The sequence below is a fragment of the Symphalangus syndactylus genome, chromosome 4 (assembly GCF_028878055.3).
Source record: "Symphalangus syndactylus isolate Jambi chromosome 4, NHGRI_mSymSyn1-v2.1_pri, whole genome shotgun sequence".
Lineage (NCBI taxonomy): Eukaryota > Metazoa > Chordata > Mammalia > Primates > Hylobatidae > Symphalangus > Symphalangus syndactylus.
The window spans coordinates 136,544,412-136,568,875 of NC_072426.2; the positions used below are offsets into that span (position 1 = coordinate 136,544,412).

General features: G+C 39.1%; 1 pseudogene; it reads right to left on the reverse strand.

Moving 5' to 3' along the window:
- Positions 1 to 17,063: 17,063 nt before the first annotated feature.
- LOC129480170 (small ribosomal subunit protein uS5m-like) lies at positions 17,064 to 18,854 on the reverse strand (annotated as a pseudogene).
- Positions 18,855 to 24,464: the final 5,610 nt, after the last annotated feature.

Consider the following 24,464-nt stretch of genomic DNA (forward strand, 5'->3'; position numbering starts at 1 on the left):
CCATATAATATATGCATATAATATATATAATATATGCATATAATATATATAATATATGCATATTATATATAATATATGCATATAATATATATAATATATGCATATATTATATATAATACATATATTATATATAAATATTATATATAATATTAATATAATATATAATATAATATAAATATAATATATAATATATAATATATGTATTATATATAATATAGGTATATATAATATGTATTATATATAATATAGGTATATATAATATATAAAATATATGCCTATATTATATATAATATATACATACATATAATATTATATATAATATATGTATATTTATTATATATTATATATATTTATATATATATATCTGATACTGGGAACAGAAAACATTTAGAGGGTTGCATGCACTCTGCATGTGTATATGTGTGTGTATATATATATATATATATATATCTTATATAACTTTAAAAAACCAATCCATCTCATGTAACTTCAATTATATAGTCTATGGTAAAATTAATGTCTCTCTATTTTTGTCATAAATTTGAGGAGCTTTACCCTGGTCATTGATAACCTCCATAAATGAAGAAAAGAAATATTACTTTAATAGGTATCTCACTATTTCTCTGATCTACAAAAATTCACATGTCAAATTTTTTGTCATCTTTTTGAATTGCAAGTTTGTTGACAATCTCTAAAGCCCTAATCAGGCCTGTCCTGGTGCAAGAGTGAGCTTCTGCTTAAATAAATTGAGATCAGAGTAACTCCTTTTTTCTTTCAGGAGGCACACACCCTGGTAGAGAAGACAGACATTAAAAATCAAAACCATCTCTAAAGGCCATAGGTAAAACCATTACCATAAAATTATGCCAATAGAACATTTCCTTAATTTGGAACTCAGAGAATGGTGCAGAGTGGTATTTTATTTTCCTCATAGTTTATTCGACATCACAACATCCACCTTTGGTGTGTATTGCGGAGTCTTTTCTTGTTAATTTACTTAATCTTCTTCCTGGGTCTTTAAGCTCTTCGATCTCCCTCAGAATCTTGGATTGTAGTCAATTATTTCTATACTTTTCCCCTCTAGTTGATCTTTGGGAAGAGTAGGTGGATGCTCATAGGTCCTTCAGGTCTCTCAGGAGAAAACATCTGAAAGAAAAAAAAAAATCTTTCTTCTGTGAACTGCCTCTTGTTGCATAACTCTCTTACGTCTGTTAACAGAATCTTTGTCTTTCTGCTTTTGTATCAGAGGAAGGAATTTATGTTAGGAGAGGAGAGGTATCACCTACCCAATATAAGCAAATATTTCATTACAAATGAAATAAATGTCATGAGGGCAAATACTGCAGGGACCTGACCTAGTGTGGTGGTTACTGTAGTGTGGTATCCAGTTACTCTTTCAGGATGGAAGCCCTGGTTCTCCCAGTGCTGAGAATGCCGCTTCATTTGGAGTTGCTATGAGCACTTTGCTACTTCTCCACAGGGGGAGCAAGAGAGGAATATGATTGGAATTGAGGCAACTCACTTAAGCCGCTGTTGCTACTGTTTCACCCAGTTTTGTTAGACAGTGCAACAATCACAGCCTGAGAAGGGCACAGACCCCACAAGGATGAGTATATGTGTCACAACAGACTCCTCACCATGAGATAGCTTGGGGTGAGGGAATGTCAAATAAATTGTAGAGGAGGGAGACAATGAGTATCAGATGCAATCCTGAGACCTGCTGCAGCAGTAGGGACTAAGTTTGTCACTCTTATGAATTTACTCCAGGAAAAGAGGCCCACCAGAACTTGTATATTAACAAGTGGATAAGAGTGGCCCAAGAGGTGGTCTTCAGTGAACGCTTCAGTGAGCTGTATTCTTACATCTCAGTGTTTCCTTCTGCCCAATTCTGCTTCCTTACCTTCTCTTATTCTTGAAGAATAAGAATAAACCAAAAGAAGGGGCTAGAATAGTTGAGTCTAAGGCAATGGTTCTGAATAGAAGTAATCCTCCCATTCCCCCATGGGAGCACCTGGCAATTTTTGCTTGTTAAAACTAGGGGTTGCTATTGGCATTTAGTTGAGTGGAGGCCAGGATTGCTGCTAAACATCTTATGGTGCACAGAACAGCCATCCATGAGAAGGAACTATCCAGGCCAAAGTACCAATAATGCTGAGGTCAAGAAACCTTGGCCTAAGGGAATGATATATGGAGAGGGCTCTGAAGTGGGAAGGAGCCTGGAACAATTTGAGGAATTAGAAGCAGCCAAGTGTATCTGGAATAGAGTAACTGGGAATGGAGTGCTGGAAAAAAGGTGCAAAGTAGGTAGTGTAAAGGAAGTTGATTTTTATGTTACTGGAAAGCTGTTGAAAGTTTCTATTCTAGTGAACAATATAATCAGATTTATATTTTTAAGAAATAACTGGTAATGAGTGATGGACTAGAGAGAGGAGAAGAGGGTGTGAAAGTATCATGTGAAACATGTTGGTGGCTTGGATTAGCCTGATGGCAGGGGAGATGGAGAAAAGCAGAAGGACGTGAGTGACTTATGAGGAACGAGTAACAAACTTAATTATAGATTGGAGAGGTAGCATCTTATCACATTTAAGTATACAGGCTCTGAAGCCAGAGAATATGGGTTCAAATTCCAACTTTGCCATTTACTAGTTCTTCAGCTTTGAACAGTTGTATTTGTTGTCTTCATGTCCTGGATTTTGACCTATTGCTATGACTATGACATGAGTTAATTTTTGTAAAGTGCTTAGGAGTGCCTAGAACATGGTTTGTGCTATATAAGTCTCTCAAATTAATCAAATAAATCAGGGTGACAGATGAGACTCTTGTTTTTGTTTTTTTTCTTGGGGCTTAGAGGGTTGAGGGTTGAGCAGGGTCATAAGAGAGGCCTCGGCTACAGAAACATCTGGGAAATTTAGTTGTTAACATCGTCAAAGCTGCTGAGATGTCAAGAAAGATGAGAGGAGAATTAGACAATAGTTTTTATAAGTAAATCTTGACTGTATTCTTAAAAATTGAGGTCTATACTAACAAATTGATTTACTTTACTCTAAACCAGGAACTACTAGTAAATATCACTCCCTAACCTTATATTGGGGTGAGTAAAATGTTCTAGGCTTGATTCCTCTTCTTCCCAAGAGGTAATTAAGTGTTGAGCTAATATTAATTCAATTATCTTTTGCCACTTTGTGACATTAACTATTACTTGTCTGGGTCATCAAACAATCTAAAGAAATTCTACCAATAACATTTTAAGAATTCTATGAATCTGAAGACAGTTTTAAGTCTCTATGTTAATTATCTTTTTCTTACTAAAAAACAATTGTTTTAATTTTCCCTTTCCTTCAGATGTATAACCACCTTATGTCACAGGATCCTTGGGGTGTTGCTTTTCCAGCCAGAAGCCTCTGTGGCCAGTGGTATCTTCACCCGAGTTTTGCTCAGGCCCGCTGGGCTTGTTCTGCTCACTTGGCCTGGTAGGCTGCACTTGGCCTTTGCTACTGACCTGGATCCCATGTCTGCCAAGGATGAGCCAGGCACAGAGCAATGAGGGGTATCTGAGCAAGCAAGGGCAGGGTCCAGCCATTGCACACAGCCAAACATGCCAGCTGCCATGGCTGGATGGGCAGCTCCAGGAACTGGCTTTGTGCAAGCCTGCAGCTGAATCTGATGCTCTGCAAGCAGCTTCCACTGTGGGCACCCATGTCTGGACAACGGGAATGTGGAGGCACCTGGAAGCTTGGAGACACTAGAAACTGCAAAGCCCCAAAGAGGATGTCAAAACCTTGGCTTGGGAAGCCCCTAGGTCTGGGCTCCTAGAAGAGCCATAGCTCTTCTCTCCTTTTAGTCACCCAGAATGTGGTGAGAGAGGGGGGTGTATTTCAGCTCTGTTTGTATTATAGCTCTTTTAGTCCCCCTATCCAGCAGGTCCTGAGTTCTTGTCCCACTTCCAGGAAGAATGAGGTATGCAGACAACTGGAGGGTGAGCAAGATGAAGAGGTGCTTTATTGAGCAACAATACAGCTCTCAGGAGACCCAAAGTGGGTAGTTCCTTTCTGCAGGCAGGTCGTCTCAACAAGTGCAGCCCTCAGTGGAGAGGAGACCTGGAGTGGGTAGCACCTATCTGCAGGCAGGTTGTCCCAACATCTCTGTGAGTCTGGCTGGGGCTAGGGTTTTTGTGGGCTTCAGAAGGGAGGAAGTACATGCTGATTGGTCCATGGGCAGCCATGGGCGGGCCTGTAAAAAACAACATAAGTTCTCACTCTAGGCAGTGGACTCCACCCAAAACTGGCAGCCCCAGCCCCCATCCTTCAGGCTGTCCCTGGATTAAAGGAAGGATTTCACCAAAGACCCCCCACTTTCTGCACAAAAACCTGTCTGCCTCCTGCTGCTATCAACATGTAGTCTCCAGAACTTCAGCTGTCCATGCTGAGGGGCACCTTCAGACCCACACCCAGCCACCCTCAGAGCACCCTTGGCCTCCCTCCCATGCTCATTGGTGCCCAAAGTCCAGAGGGGGTTGAGGCGGCAGGGAACTAAAATGTCAGTGCCACCCTAAGCACATGCACACCTGGCTGGGTCAAGATAGCACCCTGGTTCAGCCACAACTTTGCTCTGACATCAGAGTGGGTGGGTGCCAGGAGCAGGGAGAGGCCAGGCAGCAGGGGCAGGCACTTCTGAACCTGAGGGGAAAGGGGGACTTTCTGAGCCCTCAAGAGTGCAGAGATGCCAGGGTCGACAGCCTGGGAGGGTGGGGCTCCTGCACCTCCAACTCAGAAAGGGCAGGGCTCCCACCTGTTCTTAGCTCCTGCATGTTCCCAGCTCCGGTCAGCTCCATGGAGTGTGCAGCCGCAGCCATGCCTCCCTAACTGCAGCTGGCATCTTCACAGTGGCCACTCCACAGGGGATGCAGTGGCCATCACTTACACTCTGCAAAACCAGAGTATAATTGTAACCAGTGTATAATAATTAAGTTATACTTATATATAATATCTACCTATATATAGGTAGATATATAGGCAGGTGAGAGAGAGTATGTGAAAGAGGAACTGTCAAACACTTATAATACCATCAGATCTCATGATAACTCACTATCATGAGAACAGCATGGGGAAAACCACCCCCATGATCCAATCACCTCAAACCAGGTCCCTTCCTTGGCTCATAGGGATTATGGGGATTACAATTCTAGATGAGATTTGGGTGGGGACATGGAGCCAATTCATATCAACCTCTAATATATTTTTTGAAGTATAATTATATTGTTATACATATATTATGCATAAGCTATATATAATATATCATACATGATACAAAAATATAAAGTTATACATGTATTATGAATAAGTTATATATAACATCATAGGTGATACAAAAATATTTACTGCATTATTTTAACACAGTATGTTTTTAAAAAATTGTGAATCTTTCACCTGGGTGCTTGGAAGCAAATCTAAATGTGCAAAGGTGTCTATCTATGGGGACATAAAACAAAGATAAATTCGAGGAGCAATTATCCAAAATTATAATGCTAAGAGCTACTTAAGTAGCCTAATTTCACTTGAAATTTCTTGGCACAAAGAGCTAATAATCCTTATGATTTCCAACTGTTTATTTGGAGCATGGTTTTTCAAAGCAAGGTAAAAGGTTTACAGGAGCATTGTCTGTAGCAATTTCTTTACTTCAACAGACACATTTGGTTGATTGCATGAACCGTGGAAGTTTTGTTTGTTTGTTTGTTTGTTTGTTTTTAAAGAAAGCCATAGAGGGCTTGGAAAGCTTGTTTTATGTAACACAGTCCTAGAATAGAAAGAAAGAAAGCCCAGTGATAAATTTGAAGTGTTAATTGGGTAGAGAAAAATAGAAATTGTTTTGCTTGTATAAGGAGTGTTAATTCTGGAATTTTGTAAATTTGCACTAGTGAGAAAAAGAAAATCACTTTTAATATCCCCTGAGCATAAAGAGGTTCATCATAGCACAGGCCACTCATATGTTGATTTTGCATAGATTTTATAGCTTACAAATGTTTTCATAAATATTATCTTAGTTCTCAAAAGGAACCAATGTTGCGTATACAAGTCATTGTAGCTATTTTACAGATATAGTAACCAAGAATCACATGTGAAAGTCACATAGTTCAGTACATATTTGAATTCATTTGAATTTTAGTCCCTTGACTCCAGGGCCAGAGCTACTTCACTCCATTCTGATTCTCATTGTGTGTGTTTTCTTCATTTGATTCAAAAAGCTTGAACCTTCTAAATGAAGCCCAGTGACCCGATTAGGTCACCACCACCAATTCTCCTTATGTTTTTGGAAACATCTCAGAACTAAATGTACTAATCCAAGGCCAGTTTAAATTCATGTCCTTGTGATTCTATTTTCAGATAATTTTTGTTTTCCCAAGTGGCAAAGATACTGTTTACATTTTAATTCATCTTCCAGAAAGAGATATCTACATTGTACATGGGCAACATTTAGCCTGTCATGCAGTACATGAGGCATGGTGGCAAAATATTTCCTTACCGACTGCATGGATTGAAAAACCTATGTCTCAGTCCTGGGCAGGTGACAGACCTACCACTTATACATGAAAGTCCCAGGAGTGAGATAATGATTATGCAAGACTAAAGTGATTCTTATTTTTTGGGTCGTTTAAAAAGCTGTCGACAGAGGACAGTGCCATAGCTCCTTTAACACTGCATATCTAAGCTAATACAGTGCCTGGGACAAAATGCATGCTTAGTAAATTCTTGTTGAACAAATGAATAAATGGCTTTAATCGGTCTCAGCAGGCCTCCAACACTCATAAAAGACTACATAGCCTTTAACATCCAATTCAGCAATCATCCATTCAGCCAGTCAACAAATATGTAATGAGTACCTTTATATGCCACACTGATACAGAAAGGCTGGGCTCCTGGCCAAATCTCACCCTTAAGCCTGGAACTGTGGCCCTATGTGAAAATAGCTGATCCTACTTTTCTGCCCAAATGTTGCTTTTTTGGCCTACCATGCCCCAATCCTGTGCCCATAAAAAGACCAACTTGCATCCATGACTGCATGCATCAGCCACTTGTGTTGCTCTGCCAGCTGAAGTTTTTTTATGGGCACAGGAGAGATGAAACAGGATTGTTCCCTTGACCTTGACCCCCTTCATGGGCAGAAACTGGAGTAGCTCATTTCACTCAGCCTGCTGCTGGCCACACCTCACAAGAGGGATTGTGCAAACAAGCGAGGGCAGGAACCAGAGGGAACAAATGCTGAAAGTGGCTGGTCACTCTTCTCTGGTGGAAGTAGGGTCTATGTGGGCCCTGCAGCAGCATCCAAGCCCCTACCCTGTAGGAACCTGGGTTCTTGTCTGGCATCCGAGAAGAATCGGGTCACATGAACAGATTGAAGGGTAGTGTATGTGAAGGATTTTATTGGGCAGCAGATGTGGCTCTCAGCTGAATGGGGAGTTGGAAAGTGGTTGGTGTGGGAAACAGGTAATATTTCCCTGAAGCTGCACCATCTGAAGTTAGCCATGTCTATCCACAGTCTCCGATGCTCAACTGCTTGTTTCCCCAGTGTTCACCAGCTTGTATCCTCGATGTTAAGCAGTTTGCATCCCCGACCACTTGCATCAGCCACTTGTGTGGCTCTGTCAGCTGCAGTCTTTTTATGGGGACAGGATAGGGGCGCAGCAGGCCAAAAGAGCGGCATTTAGGTGTAAAAACAATGTCAGCTGTTTTCACTTAGGGCCGTGGTTCCAGGCTGAAGAGTGGGATTTAGCCAGAAGCCCAGCCATTCTGTATTAATAGTACTTTAGGTGCTGGAATAAATACATGAAAAATAACTCATTGAATTTATATTGTAGTGGCAAGAGGCAGAAATGAACAAGACAAAAATAAAATATTTAAAACAAGATAAGGACAAAATAAGTCAAAAGATGGAGATAAAAGGGTTGGTTTACAAGTGATGGGCAGAGTAGCCAAGAACATCTTTAATTTGTGAAAACTATTGTTATCTTCCTTTCATGTTTTCAATTACTAAACAGGGTATCTTAAAATTCACATCCATTTCTATTCTATTTTATAGGCTTATAATTGAATGCTGATTTTTAATAGCACCATATACATACACAAGTGTCATAGGATTTGTCATCTAAGAGCTTCCATTTCAAGGGCTACCCTCTAATAACAGTGAAGGATTTGTAGGACACACATGATACACATTAGACAGACTCTTGATGTTGGGATGGTGTTCAGATTAAAGCTTTAGAAGCTCACAGACCCAAACAGACAAACCAAACCCTCTGGAAATAAAAAGTGGTTTAAAGCCTTCACAGAAAGTGTTTCAAACATAGAAAATCAAGTCATATAAATGTATCAGATAAAATGTATTTTCTAATTGAAAATCTTGAGCTTCCAAACAACTGCAAAAATGAAATAAAATGAAGTTTTACCTAGTAGTTCTTCAGAGCATAGCAATGATTTGGCTGAATATTTCTATAACGTCAGCAATCAAACTGTATGAATCTACTTGTTGAATCATTGTAATCAGTAAAAATTGGTTTTGTAAGGCAAGTTTAGAAAACAGAACTTGAAAGAGAAGCTCACAGAACACAGAAAGAACTATATGAAAATATTAATTAGAATAATCAATAAAACAATACTTCTTAGAAGTAGATTTTAAGATATAATATAGCCATGATCAAAAGAGAGGAAAAACAGATGCCTTTTTCCTTTAAGCATTTTTTACTTTTATTTTTTGATAGGCAAGCAGAGTTGAAGACATTTACTTTAAAAATTGGCGAGACAAAGGTTCTTCAAAGTTCTCAACACCTTTATTTATTGGTTTAAAAGATTTGAGTGTTCATCTCTCTGTACAAACATTTACTGAATCTTTTCATATACATTAGGTTGAATCATATAAAATGGCTGATATGCAAAAATGGCTATTTTATATGGGCTTACCCCATACTTTTATATCATGAACATTATAGATTTTTTTTAAAGAACGTTGTGAAAAATAAATATAATGGGCAGTTGTTTGTCCATTCCAATGAATAGTCTTCCAAATTGCATAGGTTCCTTTAGAGTTCAGTGTACTGGACTACAAAGCTTCCAATACAGTATAGGGTAGCAAAAACAAATAGTCCAGGTAAGTGAAGTCAAGTAAACTTCCTTCCTGGGTTTTTACTCATCCTTTTTTTTATGTCTACACATCCTTTGCTATTCACTTCACATATATTGCCTATTGAAAAACTTCTTTGCTAATTAAAGAATCCTTCCTAGGTTAGACACATCTGCACTTTCCTCTCTACCCTCCCCTTTTTGTTTTGAGAGAGGGGGGAAAGATCGTATTCAGTTCGTTACAGCTTTCACCTTTATATCATACTTTTGAAAATAACTTAGATTTGGCCAGGCGCAGTGGCTCACGCCTGTAATCCCAGCACTTTGGGAGGCCAAGGCGGGCAGATTGTAAGGTCAGGAGATTGAGACCATCCTGGTTAACACAGTGAAATTCTGTCTCTACTAAAAATACAAAAAATTAGCCATGCATGGTGGCAGGAGCCTATAGTCCCAGCTACTCGGGAGGCAGAGGCAGGAGAATGGCGTGAACCCGGGAGGAGGAGCTTGCAGTGAGCCGAGATTGTGCCACTGCACTCTAGCCTGGGTGACAGAGCGAGACTCCATCAAAAAAAAAAAAAAAAAAAGAAAGAAAGAAAGAAAGAAAATAACTTAGATTTTAATTTTGAACGATTTGTTTAATCATTTTGAAGAATTAAAAGGCTTGTAAAAGAATCCAGAACTTGGCCCGGCACAGTGGCTTCACGAAACCTGTAATCCCAGCACTTTCGGAAGCTGAGGCGGGTGGATTGCTTGAACCCAGGAGTTTGAGATCAGCCTGGGCAACATAACAAAACTCCATCATTATAAAAAATACAAAAAAAAAACCACACATGAAAACAAAACAAACAAAAAAATGAAAGTTGGGCATGGTGGCATGTGCCTGTGGTCCTAGCTGTTTTGGAGGCTGAGATGGGAGGATTGCTTGAATCTGGGAGGTAGAAGCTATAGTGAGCTGTGATCATACCACTGTACTCCAGCCTGGGAAACAGAGCCAGACCCTGCCTTGATTTAAAAAAAAAAAAGAGAGAATTCAGAATTTAAAATTTTAAAGTTTTGTCTTCACTCTTCTATTCATGGTTATTATTTACTTCATTGTTTCCCTTCTAATTCAGGCTACATAATAAACTCACTTTGATTAGCATTCGTGGTCATAGTATATAAAATATACAAAAAAATTTCAAATGTTTAGGGAAAAATTTGATCATACTATTTTTACAAAGAATGCATACCAATATTATTCTAGGCCAAATATTATTCTAGGCACTTGGGTTATATGTGTAAACAAAGCAGAAATTTCTTATGGGATTTCCATGCCCTCGCGGAATGTACATTTCAGCAGGTAATATTTTCGAATAGATTTTAGTAATCCAAATATTTTATGCCAGATGATATTTTCAAATATTTTACTAGAGACTTGCTTGATAACAATTTTTAAAATAGAACAAAAGAGAAAAATCACCTTGCAAAAAGTCAGGCTTTACTAAAAATACCATGCAAGATATGATGGCAAGATATAGGAGAATCTACTAAATATCAAAAATCATGTCAATGGGGCTTCAACACAATAAACTAGGTTTATGGAGCTACAAGTATAAAAAAGAAAAAGTATTCTTTAGTGTAGAACTGAACAGTATTTTAGAGGTTTTTCCCAAAAGGCACAAAGAGTATTACAGATTTGGTAGAGACACGAAATAAGCAGGAATTAAATATTACATTTGAAAATTACTGGACGATTCCAAGAATAACAATGAAGTAGCAAGGGGACCTTTAAAATATAATTTATCAGGGATTAAAAATATTCAAAATGATTATTTTATTATGTCACAATGATTATAACTAGGCATTCAATCTGAGAGGAGCAGAATTAGAGTAATTTTTTTAAGAAAAGAAAGCTTTCCTTAAACTTAAGCTGTATCACTAATAATTACATAGCATTTGACAAATAATAATTGTTAAAAGCATATATTAAATACCATAATATTGTGCCAACTTCATTTCTAAACATGGCTGATTAAATAAGACGGAAATGACCACTTTTGTCAAATGTGTCCTTCGATAGTAATGTGACATAAAATTTGGGAGTTCATCTGAGAAACAGCTCTGTCTCTCTACTGGAAGATCCCTTTCCTGGAAGATCTCATCCTAAATGTCTGAAAATCTAACTGCTCTGAAGACCCATAGCACTGGGTAAAACCCATTGGTTAAAAACAAAAGAGAAAGAGAGAAAGAAAGGGCATACAGCATCCTTTAAGTAACTTTTCTGAGACTTGCCCTGCACCCGCAAAAACTCCCTCTGCTTCAATACTACCAATACTATCCAAATATATCTAACACAGACAGTCCTTTGATAAACCCTTGGTAAGTTGGAAATATCATAAGTTGAAAATGCATTTATTTTATTTTTATTTTTATTTTTTTTGGGATAGGATCTCACTCTTTCACCCAGGCTGGACTGCAGTGGTATGATCTTGCTTCACTGCAGCCTCTGCTTCCCTTGCTCAATCGATCCTCCTGCCTCAGCCTCTTGAGTAGCTGTGACTACAGGTGTGCACCACTGCACCTGGCTAATTTTTGTAGAGACTGGGTTTCACCATGCTGCACAGACTAGTCTCAAATCCCTAGGCTCCAGTGATCCTCCCGCCTTGGTCCCCCAAAGTGCTGGGATTATAGGCGTGAGCCACCACATCCGGCTGAAAATGCATTTAATACTTCTAACCTATTAAACATCATAGCTTAGCCTAGCCTGCTTCAAAGGTGCTCACAACACTTACATTAGCCTATAGTTGGACAAAATCATCCAACACAAAGTCTATTTTATAATAAAGTGTTGAATATCTCACGTAATTTATTGAATACCATACTGGAAATGAAATACAGAATGGATGTGTGGGTATCCATAGCATAGTTTCCACTAAATGTGCATCCCTTTTGCCTGTTGTAAAGTTGAAAAATCGTAAGTTGAACAGTTTTTAAGTCGGGACCATCTGTACTTGACCAGCAGTATTGCAAACCGTGAAGCACATGTTTTCATGTTCTACTGTTTTCACATTAAAAAGAACTGCAGGGATGGTGGTATTTATCTCCTACAATTCCAGCTTATACCAAACAATTGTCTTATTTTATTTGCAAGTTATTAGTCTGCCCCTTTTTTTTCAACTCAGAGCATTTCGTATTTAGAGTAAATATTATAGAGTCTATAACTTTTCATCCTTGAGGGAATTAAAGAAAATCTTTCAGTTCATTGCCTCTTCAATATCTTTTAAATCTTCAAACATCACTTACAGTGCTTGCAGTTCATATTCTGAATAGGTTTTTTTTTTTCGAAAAAAAAAAAAGCAAAACTTAGAGCCTGCCATGTTTATTTGGTATTTTTTCAATTACATATTTTAAAATAAAATTTAAATTTCAAATGTGTAATGATTGGAACTTACTGTGAAATGGAATTTCATTTACCTCTGAAACCATTTCTTTCCTTTCTAAAAATAGTTTTATATATTTATTGAATTTATAGATGGAGTCCCACTCTGTTGCCCAGATGGGAGTGCAGTGGCACCATCATAGCTCACTACAGCCATGAACTGGATTCAAGGAATCCTTTACCTTAGCCTCCTGAGCAGCTGGGAATATAGGCACATGACACTATACTCAGCTATTTATTTATTTATTGAGATGAAGTGTCTCTATATGGCCAAGGCTGGTCTTGAACTTCTGGCCTCAAGTGATCCTCCCTCCTCAGCCTTACGAAGTCACTGGTATTACAGGCATGAGCCACTATGCCCACCCCACTTCTTTAGTATCAGTTTATTTTAAAAATAAGAATTCAAATATAAAAATTATGTTGCACAAAAGTTAATTCAACTCTATCTTTTAAAAAGTTCCCTTGGAAATTAACGAAAAGGAAAGTCATAACTTCTAATTTATCTGTTAGTCAATTGCATTGTATTTTCTAGTGAACACATATTTCAATCTCAGATCATGATAAACAGGCAGAGAATTATGAATGAATTAATGAAAAGAATGCTCTAAAGAAAAAGTTGTACTTATTGAACATTGAACTGTACATGAAAACTTCAGCCAGGATGGTACCCAGATTACTTTTAACATATTAGAGGACATTTGGCTCTGTTAGAAGTGATGTACCCTCAGGTGGTGTTAGAACTATGTCCAATAATGACTTGTTTGTTATGGTTCAAAAGAAACAGTAGAGTGCTTTTGATTGTGCTTTCATAAATTTATTTTGGGTTTACTGTTAGTAGCACTGCCTTAAATTTTATTTAGATCATCACAGACCTTATATATCTAACATTAAATTATTTTACTTATAAATATCACCCATGCCTTTTTACTCTGTAAGGTGTTACTAAAACTGCAAACTAGTCACTTAGGAGGAGTAGGATGACTTCAGTTAATTCTATTGAGATCCACGCTTTCTAAATTCCTTTTATGTTTTTTCCTCAAATTTTGTTGGTTTATGTTTACAAAGAATTCCTCTAGATTTTCATTTCTAAAACTAATAAAGCTAATTCACAAACACTAGAAATACTTGGGTGATTGATGGAGTTTAATTATACCAAGGGTGCAAAAAAACCCACCTGAAGCAACAGTAGCTGATAGCTGGTGAAGAACAGTGCTAGTTGGAGCAGGCAGAGTCTGGGACTTGCTGATTCAGCCGTGTGGGAAACAGCAGGCATGCTAAGCAGGGAGAAGGAGCACAGCTGCAAAGAGCAATGGTGCTGAGAATGGATGATTTCAGAGTCTGTGCTATGTGGAGGAAAAGTTGCTGGCTGTCCAGGAAACTCTTGTTCCCACATGGCAGCAATTCCAATCTTCAGGATTATTTCTTTTTTTTATTTTTATTTTATTTTATTATTATTATACTTCAAGTTTTAGGGTACATGTGTGCAATGTGCAGGTTTGTTACATATGTATCCATGTGCCATGTTGGTGTGCTGCACCCATTAACTCTTCATTTAGCATTTGGTGTATCTCCTAATGCTGTCCCTCCCCCGTCCCCCAACCCCACAACAGTCCCCAGAATGTGATGTTCCCCGTCCTGTGTCCATGTGTTCTCATTGTTCAATTCCCACCTATGAGTGAGAACATGCGGTGTTTGGTTTTTTGTCCTTGTGATAGTTTACTGAGAATGATGATTTCCAGTTTCATCCATGTCCCTACAAAGGACATGAACTCATCATTTTTATGGCTGCATAGTATTCCATGGTGTATATGTGCCACATTTTCTTAATCCAGTCTGTCGTTATTGGACATTTGGGTTGGTTCCAAGTCTTTGCTATTGTGAATAGTGCCACAATAAACATACGTGTGCATGTGTCTTTATAGCAGCATGATTTATAGTCCTTTGGGTATATACCCAGTAATGGGATGGCTGGGTCAAATGGTATTTCTAGTTCTAGATCCCTGAGGAATCACCACACTGTCTTCCACAATGGTTGAACTAGTTTACAGTCCCACCAACAGTGTAAAAGTGTTCCTATTTCTCCACATCCTCTCCAGCACCTGTTGTTTCCTGAATTTTTAATGATCACCATTCTAACTGGTGTGAGATGGTATCTCATTGTGGTTTTGATTTGCATTTCTCTGATGGCCAGTGATGATGAGCATTTTTTCATGTGTTTTTTGGCTGCATAAATGTCTTCTTTTGAGAAGTGTCTGTTCATGTCCTTTGCCCACTTTTTGATGGGGTTGTTTGTTTTTTTCTTGTAAATTTGTTTGAGTTCATTGTAGATTCTGGTTATTAGCCCTTTGTCAGATGAGTAGGTTGCAAAAATTTTCTCCCGTATTGTACGTTGCCTGTTCACTCTGACGGTAGTTTCTTTTGCTGTGCAGAAGCTCTTTAGTTTAATTAGATCCCATTTGTCAATTTTGGCTTTTGTTGCCATTGCTTTTGGTGTTTTAGACATGAAGTCCTTGCCCATGCCTATGTCCTGAATGGTAATGCCTACGTTTTCTTCTAGGGTTTTTATGGTTTTTGGTCTAACATGTAAGTCTTTAATCCATCTTGAATTAATTTTTGTATAAGGTGTAAGGAAGGGATCCAGTTTCAGCTTTCTACATATGGCTAGCCAGTTTTCCCAGCACCATTTATTAAATAGGGAATCCTTCCCCCATTGCTTGTTTTTGTCAGGTTTGTCAAAGATCAGATAGTTGTAGATATGCAGCATTATTTCTGAGGGCTCTGTTCTGTTCCATTGATCTATATCTCTGTTTTGGTACCAGTACCATGCTGTTTTGGTTACTGTAGACTTGTAGCATAGTTTGAAGTCAGGTAGCATGGTGCCTCCGGCTTTGTTCTTTTGGCTTAGGAAGGATTATTTCTTGATTGAAATATAAAGCAGTGAAAAGGTAAAAGACATGCACATTTATTTTTATTTACTGTCTAGTCAATAATAGCTTTTTACCCCAGAGAAAATAAATGCTGATTTTTTTCTTTGTTTTTAAAGAAACTGGGGAAACAGCACCTTGTACATTGATCATTTTTAGATCCGTATTTTGTGATATTCATTAATGTACCCTCATCAGAGCATCTGCTACTCTGTGGAAAGTTATAAATAGTCAATTTCCAGTACAAATATTGCAGGCCATTCGAAGGCGATTTTTCTTTTTTCTTTTCTTTTCTTTTTTTTTTTGAGACGGAGTCTCATTCTGTTGCCCAGGCTGGAGTGCAGTGGCATGATCTCGGCTCACTGCAAGCTCCTCCTCCCGGGTTCACGCCATTCTCCTGCCTCAGCCTCCCGAGTAGCTGGGATAACAGGCACCTGCCACCACGCCCAGCTAATTTTTGTATTTTTAGTAGAGACAGGGTTTCACCATGTTGGCCAGGCTGGTCTTGAACTCCTTACCTCAGGTGATCTGCCTGCCTTGGCCTTCCAAAGTGCCGGGATTATAGGCATAAGCCACCTCGCCTGGCCTCTAAGGTGATCTTATCCTGTAAACTAATCTCTAACATTTAACAAAATAGAATAATACTGGTATATTAGTTCATTCTCATGCTGCTATAAAGAACTGCCTGAGACTGGATAATTTATAAAGAAAAAGGTTTAATTGATTCACAGTTCAGCAGGGCTGGGGAGGCCTCGGGAAACTTACAATCATGGCGGAAGAGGAAGCAAACATGTACTTCACATGGCAGCAGGAAGGAGAAAAATGGGAGCTGAGCGAAGGGGGAAGCCCCTTATAAAACCATCAGATCTCAGGAGAACTTACTCATTATCACAAGAATAGGATGGAGAAACTGCCCTCATGATTCAGTTACCTCGCATGAGGTCCCTCTCCCAACATGTGGGGATTACAATTCAGATTACAATTCAAGAAGAGATTTGGTTGGGGGCACAGAGCCAGATCATATCAACTGGCAAAGTATGGCCTCCAAAATAAAATTCCTAAACTTTAACCACATCCCATTTTTTCCATTTTCTTATATTTCATATTCTTATTTAAACATCAACTCAAATGGTTCTTCCTCCTTGTAGTCCTCTCTAAATTCCCAAGTCAGCATTATTGCCATCCCCGAAATGTTCCTGAAGCTTAGTTTGCATTTCTATTATAATATTTATTTAATTCTGTCTTTATTTTATTATGAAAAATCGACCCTTACAAAAGTAACAAATTACTGGTCTTTGATAATACCTAAGGTCATTTTCATGCTTGTCTAACTCAAGGATGTTTTCTCAGGATCTGATTTTATTTGTCACCTTTGCTGTATATCTGTATTCAACAAAGGCGTGTTTGTAACAAATTGCTTTAGCAACCATTATGTGGCAGTAAAATAAAGGATTGATATCTTTAAAGCTATAATTATTTATGTATAAACAGTTTAAAGGTTAAACTTTCCTCAAACAAACAAAAAACCAGGTGACATCCCGGGATGTGAGGGGCTGAGTCTCTCCTATGTGCTGGGCAGCACCAGGCACTGGCTGCACAAGGCCAGGGAGGTTAGGTGGCGGCTCTCTAGAAACCCGACCACACAGAGCGCTACATTCCCTGTAGAGCATTCACTTCTTCCAAGTCCAGTTTGATATGTGGAACCTCATCACCTGGCTCCTTTTTCAAGGTCCCCCTGGGGAGGCAACCATGATAGGCAGAGGGCCACATTCCTCCTAGAATTCCACAACCTGGAGGCCCTTCTTACTTGCCAGCTGTTGACGGGTTTCTGACTGAGAGCCCATGGAAGAGGCCCCAGGTGAGGGGGAGCATACTGATGGACCCAGAGACCTTGGCATACATGTCTTTGATGCCAGCGAGCTGGCATATGGTGTTGATGGCCCTGTGGCAGCATATCTTGTAACCTCTGGGTTGTTTCTTCATCTTGATATGCCTCCTTTTAAACCTTAATGAAATATCATGGAATATTGTATGGTCTTCATATCGTTCTATATAACGCAAATAGTGAATTGCTCTATTCTTTGCTTTTCTGAAAGCATCTATCCATTTAGTGGCTTTCCCAACAGCAAAACTTGAAGCTCGTTGTCCATTCCCCACAGCCTGCAGGACACCTACCAATCTCTTTCTTCCCTCTTTTGCTGTCCTATTGAAAACATTTCCTACCTCAAGTATCCTGGTATCAAAATTACCATATGTTGCCGGGCGCAGTGGCTCAAGCCTGTAATCCCAGCACTTTGGGAGGCCGAGGCGGGCGGATCACAAGATCAGGAGATCGAGACTATCCTGGCTAACACAATGAAACCCCGTCTCTACCAAAAATACAAAAAATTAGCCGGGCGTGGTGGCGGGTGCCTGTAGTCCCAGCTACGCGGGAGGCTGAGGCAGGAGAATGGCGTGAACCCGGGAGGTGGAGCTTGCAGTGAGCTGAGATCACGCCACTGCACTCCAGCCTGGGCAACAGAGCAAGACTCCATCTCAAAAACAAAAAAAAAAAACGAAAAACAAAAAACAAAGTTACCACATGTTTCTCTGTTGGGACCAGGGTCAAAGGGCTAAGACTGATGCCTCCCCACAAGTTTCCATTGCATCCTCGCTCTCATTTATCTTCATCCTCCTCTTCCGGTCCCATTCTTCTCTCTGCTGGGTCATGTTGGCCTCCTCCTTCTGTTCTTCCTTGTTTTTTTTGGGCAATGATCTGTACTGCTCCATTTTTAATAAAAGGGACATTCAGACCAGGCCACAGAAACCATAATGCCCTTCACCAATGATCTGACCCCTGTTCAAATCCTTTCTTCTCTTCTTTTTAGTTCTTCTGCCTCTTCCTTTTCTTGCTCCAGCACCAATCTCTGCTAAAACACCTTTCCACAGCTCATCTGCAGTGGAATTTCCTAGACAGTCACCCAAATGTGCAGCAACTATAAAATCAATATCAAATTCCTGAGGAACTGAATTGAAAACTCAAATAAAACTGGTCAGCAAACAATGATCTTTTACCAGCAAAAGAAAAAAAAGATGGAAGACTGTGATAAATGACAGCACTTCCAAATCTTCTCATCAGTGTATAATGTTAGTAAAACCATGAAAGCTGCTTGTTCATGTTAGAAGTAAGTCTCTAATCCTTGGAGGCAGCACTAACCCAGAAAAACAGTTTTAAAAAGACAGTGAGAGAATAAGAAGAAAGAAAAACTTTTGATATTGTTCCAATTGGTGCAGATATTGACTAAAAGGAAGGTTCTTATTTGTTTTGAAAATACATTTTTAACGCATCTCACCATGAATATTATAGAGAACAGTTTTATATTTTGACAACAATGGTGTCGTCTGGAAATGATGGCACTCCATAGTCAAGTAGTCTGTATGTGATTACGACTAAGTGATTTGCAGAAGTACCATCGTGACAGCTATCACATCCCTATGCATCTTATTATTCTTTCTTCAAATGTTTATTGGTTCCCTTGTATCTAAAAACTGAGGGCAGAGGGTGTAAACAGACAGATAAATACACATGCTCCTAGGAGAAGTTGCAGATGTAATCAATTTTGCTTCTAGGGATAGAGGAAAGGCTGGGAAAAGTAGGAGCAGCCTAATCTAGTTTCAGGAATGGTTACGGTTTGATGAGTAGGTGGAGATGGGTGGGAAATGAGAGATTTTCCAGACAGAATAATGAGTGCAAAGGCCTGAGGAATGTAAACATCAGTAAGGTCAGACCTACTGAATTTGCTGAAGATCAATGGTGGGAATTGCAGCTCAGATAAGTATGAAGATGTAGGCTGGAGCCAAATGTGGAGGGCCTTATATTTGAAGCTAAGCAATGGGACTTTATCCCGCTGACAGGTGCGTCTCTTCAGTGTGTATAAGAATGAACTGAAACTTATTAAAATGCCCAACTCTGAAAAATTCTCATTCAGTAGGTCTAGGATGAGGTTCAGAAAATCATGTGTAGCAAAAATGCTGGGTGACGTTTTTTAAGATAGTCTTTGTTCAAAAATTAGCCGGGCGTGGTGCCAGGCGCCTATATAGTCACGCTACTTAGGAGGCTGAGGCAGGAGAATGGCGTGAACCGGAGAGGCGGAGCTTGCAGTGAGCGGAGATCGCATCACTGCACTCCAGCCTGCACGACAGAGTAAGACTCCGTCTCAAAAAAAAAAAAAAAAAAAAGATAGTCTTTGTTCATACCTTAAGGAAACAGCAATTGTGGGATGTTGAGGCATTCTAACCAGAAGCACAACACTCTGCAACATCATTTGGGGTGAGGAAAAGAAGCAAATTGGAAACACTTGTTCTGACTTGAAAGTACAGTTTTTTTGTAAAACCCATGGTCTGGGATGAAGGAGACCTGGATTCCTGCTTTGTCTACTTCACTGATGAGTTCTGTTTCTTAAGAGCAGTTGTCAAACTTACTTGACTTTCATTTGCGCCTTCTTTCTAAGTAGATAAGTATTAAGGGTAAAGATGCTTTAAATATATTTATGCTACTCAAATGGAAGCTTTATAATTATAAACAATGCAAATGTTACAGGCTGACCAGATCAAGGATGTGACCCAAATTAGAAAATATAAAGTATTAGTGGATGCCATGATTTGTGAGACAGCCGCTGGAGTATCCTTCATAGTAGAACTTGATGTTTGGAATTTGAATATAGGTTCTCAGACCAAAAGAAGAAAGATATGGTTAGAACTTACCCTTGGTGTTCTCTCAATGGCTTACTTACCATTACAAATGAAAAGAGTTAACATGTACATAAGAGCTCTTTGCCAGGAACTGTTAAAGCATTTTACATAAATTATCTCATTTAATTATCCCATAGCCCCGTACATATAAATATATCTTAATTTTTTGGTTGAAAGTACTGGCACCAGAGATGTCAGACAACTATCCCAAGGAAGCATTAGTAGTTAGAAACTAGAGCTGGGATTCAAACTGATGCTGTCCGACTCTAAAATCAGCACTTTTAACAACACCTTGATAAACTAGATGAGTCTCCCTTAATTTGGACATACACTAAAAATAGATTTGTCATGGATCACAAGCAGTCACTTAGATTTTGGTCTAATGTGTAATTCTCAGTTTCAATGATCTTTGCAAATGTAATATTAGTAGTTCGTGAGTTACGTAAATTGAAAATATCATCTGTCTCTTGTACAAAAGTAAAAGCTTTGTCAAATTTATATTCACACACGTTGAAACAATGCATTCATTTTATGTGGGAATTTAAATAGGTCCATGTGGGATAAAGATCAGACCGGTGTTCTCATGCAAAAATTACTGGAGTAATTGGACTAAAGTCAAGAAACCTGATTTCTCACACCAGCTCTGCTACTAAACACCTGTTGTTCAGAGGTAGCAAATTATCTCTTCTTTTTCTTTGCTTTTTTTTTTTAACCTCCTTATAGTATCACAGGACTAGACTAGGTAGCCTCCAGTATCCTTTTCAGTTCTAAAGTTTTATGCTTAGATAATTATGAATAAACGTGTTGCCCATCCCTTGAGTTAAACATGAATGATGAATCATCTCGAGTCTGAAAAATATGGCTTTAATCTTATGTGACACCTCAAGCTCACGGTATCTCAGGAAAGCCCTACCAATCACATTTGGCTGCCATGCTTATGTAGTTTATGACCAGAATTGGTTTGCTTTAGATAACACACTCTTGTGCTGTACCACTGTTGCTAAGATACAGTTTTGTAAATAAATGTTATTTTAAATATACATCCTGGTGTGGGGAGAAAGAAATGTGGAAAGCAGTTGGCCAAAGATGTAAGCTATCTTTTGAGAGGACTGAGACAATGCTTTAGATAAACCTTTACAGGATCCACTTTTCAGCTCATCCTAAAATTATTTTGCTTTACCCTGAAACTGGGTGAAGGGAGGTTAAGGGTTTGGGGGTTTGGGGGAAAGAGTGATCAAGTCGAAGGTTACTGACAAGGATGAGTTGTTTTGTAACCCTAGTGATCTGTCCAGTTTGAAATGACACTGACACTGTTGCTGCAGGGCTCTGTGAGGACACTTGTTTTTTTTCCTCAACATTTCTGTCTCAGCCTTTCTATTAAAAATAAATAAACGAGAGAAACAGAAAGGGAGAGAATTTGATTGTTACCATTTATAATAGATTTTAAAAGTCCCCATTTTAGGAACCAGTATTGAAGGCTGAAGGGATTCCAACTGGGCGCCTCTGCTCCAGAGAGCAGGTGGCATGCAGGCTGCCTCATAAAGACAACAAAGTAAGTTGTTCCCCACGTGCTGAGCCCTAAGGGGGTCAGAATAGCCTGTCACTCCCTGATAACTCCTCCACCACTCCCTGAAAACCCACCATTAGACACCCACATCTTAAAGCCCCAATGACTCCTTGCTCGGGAGCCACTGCTGAAATGTGAGCACCTCCAGAGGAAAGAGGGAGGCATAACCACGCTCCAGCTGATGCTTCAGAGGGGATTTTCTGGGCAACTAGCTGTCAATAGGAGAGAAGGGTGGTGAGAGAAGAGAGGTCTGGAGGGTACCTTGCTTGCCAGGCAAGGGAGAAAAGGAGCTGGAAGTGTACTGTGGGGTTCCAAAGTCATATTTTGTCTGCCTCAACCATTTTGTCAAGGCCAGCTAACTGGCCTAATTCGTATTTGGTTTTGCGAATGAAGCCTGATCCATTAGCCTGTTTCATGTTGCTTTTATGACTCTAGACAAGATTCTTGTTAGCCACATTCAATGAATATACCTCTTTGCTTCATTCCCCAAAACCGAGCCGACTTGTCCTATCTCTTAGCCTATGTATACTCAGGAAATATAACTTAATTTTATGCTTATTAACTGTAAGTCCTTAAGCATCTGATAAGCTTCTGTGAGGACATTTAAAGTGTTGCCCTTACTGCAAAGGCCTTGATATGTCTTTGTAACCCTGACTAATTCAGAAGGGCCACATTGAGAAAGTGTTCATCATCCACTCACTCACTGACAGCAACTAACCCTTCAGGAACCCTTCCACAAACAGCTCTCTTCCTTGCACTCCTGGGGTCACTGCCTATTCCATGTCCAACTTCTTCACCAGACTTCAGGTGTCTGAGTCACAGGCTGGACTTCAATGTTTTAGTGTCACCTCCCCACCTTCCCCATCCCAGACATCCCCTGTTTGGTCCCAGTCCGTCCCTTTTCTTCTTTCCCTTTCCACTGACTCAGGATCACTTTGTTTTCCTGTTTATCTCCCTTCTCCAGGTTAGTAAAAGAGAACAGTAAAGAAATTACCCTGCTGGCAGATAAAAATTTAACTTGGAAATTACTGACATCTGGATTGCCTGGTTACTATAAGGACACACAAACCATGTACGTGTCCTGGGGAAAATGCTGAAAGAGGGTATTGGGTATAGGATTCAGGTTGTTTTAGAGAAATGGAACAAAAAACAAAACAAATGACCAGACTATGAGGAACAGAAAGCTTGCCAAAAAGGGACACTAAAAAAACAGGTGAGCATAATAATGACAACAAACTCAGGAGTTCAAGGTGAACTGTCTTCAAATAGTCCTATAATTCTAAAGATTAGAGTATGTTATGTCTAGCCATTTCTTAGAATTTTCAATAATCCATATTTTATGGCTATGCAAATTTTAAAGACAATGGTTTGGTGTCAGCCAAATCTATGGTGGAGATGTTGCTCCACAATTTACTAGTTTTGTGATTTGGGTCTTTTGAGCTCTCTGAACCTTATTTTCCTTATCAAGAAAATCAAAATCAACTTCAAATAGTTGTTACGAAGAATGAAAGAAATGAGAATGCAAAAATTAGCACATGCCTGGCACCTAATGAGTAGGAAATAAAGGATAGCTGTTTTATGTACAATGTAGTTAAATGCATATTGAGCCCTTTAAGTGCCAGGCACCATCCTAATCATTACATATGTATTGCCTCATTTAATATTCATATTACCCTATGAGGTAGAGACAATCATTTGTACATTTTTTTTCAGATGAGATGGTTGAGAAATATAAAGTTAAGTCATTCACCCAAGGTTACACACATGGTAAGTGGGAGAACTGGGATTTAAGCCCAGGCAATGGGCTCAAGAACCCACACTCTTAACTACTATTCTTTAAATAAATATGATTGCAAAATCTTAGAAATGAAAGACACTTGAAATAGCTCAGTACAACCCATCATTTACAGATGAGGGACATGGGCTTCAGAGAATGAGTCAGAGTCATTAGTGAGTGACAGACCCAGGAGGAGCCACTCTCCTGTCTCTTGTGTCCTTGCCTGTGGCCTCCCTCTGCACTGAGAGAGCTTTCCCCACACGTGATAGACACTCATTGGGTTGTCCAAGCATTTTCAAGAGTGCAAACAAAAGAGTATTTATTTTAAGAAAAGGTTTTCATATGATTTAGATAGTTTATATAAACTGGTGAAATAAACCTGGCCTGGGGGAATTTCATTTCATCTGTAGCATTAGAAAAAAAAAGAATCAACAAAGCAGAAGGAAATGGAGAAGAGAGGAAGTTAACAGAATTCAAGCTAATTTTGATTTTTCACCATATCTCCAAATACGGGAAGGTATGGCCATTGGATTTTCATCCTCAGTCTATCACTTACTAGGACTTCATCTGTATAAAGAAACAAGAGAGGGTACAGGAATGTTTAAATTTTTGGACTCATTTTGCCTACATGTAATCTGAGGGATGTGTGTTCAGTTCCCTTAGTACTGGTCTCCAGTTGGCTATGTTATAAGACTGCAAGGGGTCTTTTATAAGAGTAGCTCTGAACTGTTCACATTGTGTAATTTATTCTTGACAACCATCCTGGGAGAGATGCAGTGGAGATTCAATGATCTCCTTCTGTTGGAGAGGAAAGTGAGGCTCAGAAAAGGTAAGTGGTATATATGCCAAGTCCCTACATTGACATTTTCATGTCATACTTTTGGAGCATAGTTTCACGGATCACAACCTCTTTCTCTTTCTCTCAAGCATAGTGGCC